Source organism: Diadema setosum, chromosome 5 (genome assembly GCF_964275005.1).
Source record: "Diadema setosum chromosome 5, eeDiaSeto1, whole genome shotgun sequence".
Taxonomy (NCBI): domain Eukaryota; kingdom Metazoa; phylum Echinodermata; class Echinoidea; order Diadematoida; family Diadematidae; genus Diadema; species Diadema setosum.
This window is the reverse complement of record NC_092689.1, coordinates 24,243,102-24,246,193: the sequence shown is the minus strand read 5'-3', so window position 1 is coordinate 24,246,193 and position 3,092 is coordinate 24,243,102.

Genomic DNA, 3,092 nt, shown 5'->3' with positions numbered 1-3,092 from the left:
TCGTACACGACTCGATCGATGTCGTCTTCGAGCTCAGGGTGCCTCTGGAGAAAGAGCGACATCTCGAGCGGTAGAATGAAACCATCGTCGTCGATGTCGTACAGGAGAAACAAATCTGAGGACCAATATTAATTGTAAAGAAAATATTTCCGTTGAAGTGTAAGAGACTTTGTGAGTGGTCCTCAGTCACAGGTGTGGATGGTTTTCAGTATGAATCTCTGCAGCTGGTCCTATCGTGTTTTATTCTACGTTAGTCGAACTCACTCTTTGAGAAATTGTTACATTGCAGATGGCAGTGGTTTCACAGTTGTCAGCGCTAGACTTTGAAAATGATGTTAAATCATCAAGGAGCAGTATAGTGGTTACATTACACCGACAGGATCCTATCATCAAGAATGATGACAATGAAAACCTTTCATATCGTTGTGTTGTTGTTGTTGTTGTTGTTGTGTGTGTGTGTGTGTGGGTGTGTGTGTGTGTGTGTGTGTGACGAGAACAATTACATTGATTCATGAACTTTTATTTTGAGATAATATATTGGTATCGCCAGGAGGCTGAGAGGATTTCACGTGAATCTTAATCTTACAACGGTTATAAAGATAGCTCATGCAGTGCATTTATCAATCAGTTTTCATTAAATTTTATACAAACTTAATGAAAATGCGTGGTGCTACTATAAATGCATGTACGTTATGATCGGCATAGTTTAGTTGTCATTATCCCTAAGGGTAACGTACACCCTCTCTATAATTTTTTTTTTGTTTAAATTTCATTTAATTTTCATTGTTTGTACTGATTACTTTTCTTTTTGAAAATTCCATACACAATATCGATATTTCTAGTTTTGATTGAAGACTGTTTAATCCTTTGAGATGACATATTTGTCAGTGCCTATCACTTGCTTCTGGTAAATTCATGAATACACTGTTTCGAATCTGTTCCCACGCTGTGTAGGCGCGATTCAGCGTTCAGCTCACCGAACAGCTTGCGGCAAGCTCAAGCACTTTAGAATTTGAGCTAAATTTTCTGACAGTGAGGAATATCCTCTTTTGGCTGTATTTTTCCAAGGCTTAACATGCGAAGTAAGCAATATTCGTTTGCTTGCCAATGCCGATTCTTCCTTTTGATATGAAAAAAAAAAAATCAGACAAAGTGAAATCTTATCTTCTGTTTGTCGAAGCAGCTTACTTATAATCAAGTGACTTTTACTTCAAGATATCAAGACCTACTATCTTCGAAAGTGGAATTTAGCATTTCGTATTATATTCCTCAGCTGAATATACTAAGAAATTAACAAATCCAATCAAGTCATGATGAATTCTCGCTCATCTGCAAATTCACAGGCTGAGTTATTAAAATGTCACTGTGCAAATAATCTTCTATATAAGTTTCAAAAAGTTGTCGGCGATGATTAGGATATTAAGACTCATTAGTCAACTCGTCTACTAATTCAGATGTATGCATGCTGTGAACATTCAACGAATTTATGAGGAGAAAAGTTTATGGAGAAAGAGGTGATTATATTATTCTCAAAGAAGATGGACAGAGTGATGACCGAGGACAATACAAGCAGCTTGTCTGTAATCGAAATATTTGAAGAGGGGTTAAATATAATGGTATTCAAGTTCTTATGCAACCGTCTAGGTGCCAGGTAAAAATGTCAGAGGTAAAAATGTCAGTGGTAAAAATGTCAGAGGTAAAAGATGTCAGAGGTAAAAATGTCAGAGGTAAAAATGTCAGAGGTAAAAATGTCAGAAGTAAAAATGTCAAATTTAAAAATGTCAGAACTGAAAATGTCAGAGGTAAAAATGTCAAACCTACCATTTCCATGCCATTTTCTGTTATGAATAATATACAGGCATCTTCAACAATTTATTATTCAGTTCCAATACCTCTCTTATAAAAAAAGCCTTCTGTTCACAAATTATTCCCTTTTTGTCCTATACCTTAATTAAAAGGTGTTTGTTTTGTCACCAGTTTTTACGGATTCTTTTGTGCATGGTTGTCCCATTTCTCCCCAGGTTGTCCCATTTTTCCCCGGGCGTGTCCCATTTCCCCGAAAATTAAGGGTTTAACAAACAAATCATTAATTACACGAAAATGTCTAGTATATTTAAAGTATCAGTGAATACTCTACTATAAACTTCAGAGTCTATAGTAAATAATTATGATCATGACATAGCTTGATAAAATATTCAAACGTTACAAGGAATCTTTCATGATGATGCAAAAATGCCCCATTTCTCCCCGGTTTTCCCTACACTTTCCTGGGCTCGGATTTCCTGGAGAGGGAGACAAGTCTTGCGGCAGAATTTTGTACCGTTGAAGTGGGAATAAATGTGTCTGAGGGAGATTAGAAAATATGGAATTACAATAATCTAGATGACAAGAAACAAATGCATGAATTAATTTGGCAGTTGTAGGTCGGTCAAGTAGTTTCCTTATCTTTCCAATTTTGAACAATTAAAAAGATGCTGCCTTACAAATGTGTTTAATGTGGTGTTGAAGGGTAAGATTTTTGTCAATGATCAAACCAAGATCACGTACCCATTCACTACTTTTGGTAGAAACATCATCAGAAACTAAATCTGGGAATGAATTGGTGCTTCTATGTTTGTAATATAATTTATATGGATCATCTCTGATTTTTGTTCACTGCGGCAAAGCTTGTTTCAGGACCAGATCGTTTTTAATGTCCTCAAGACAGTTCTGAAGTTTTTGAGCTGCTTCAGCCTTCTCATCTGGTTTGAGTGTAACATAAATCTGTGTGTCGTCAGCATACACCACATGCCGAATACCTTGGTGGGATTCAATGAATTGGACAATGGACTGGTATAACGAAGAAAAAGGAGTGGCCCGACCACGGAACCCTGCGGAACCCCGCAGGTCAGGAGGAATGTTGAAGACAGCGTGTCACTGATGAATGACTAGTTGAGTACGGCTGTGAAGATATGAACGGATCCATTCAAGAACAGTTCCGGATATCAGGAAGTTGCTGTTGTTGGTTGTTTTTTTTTTCAAGGCGGCGAAGTAAAACACTGTGCTCAATTGTGTCAAAAGCAGCTGTGTAGTCCAGGAGTATTAACACTGCT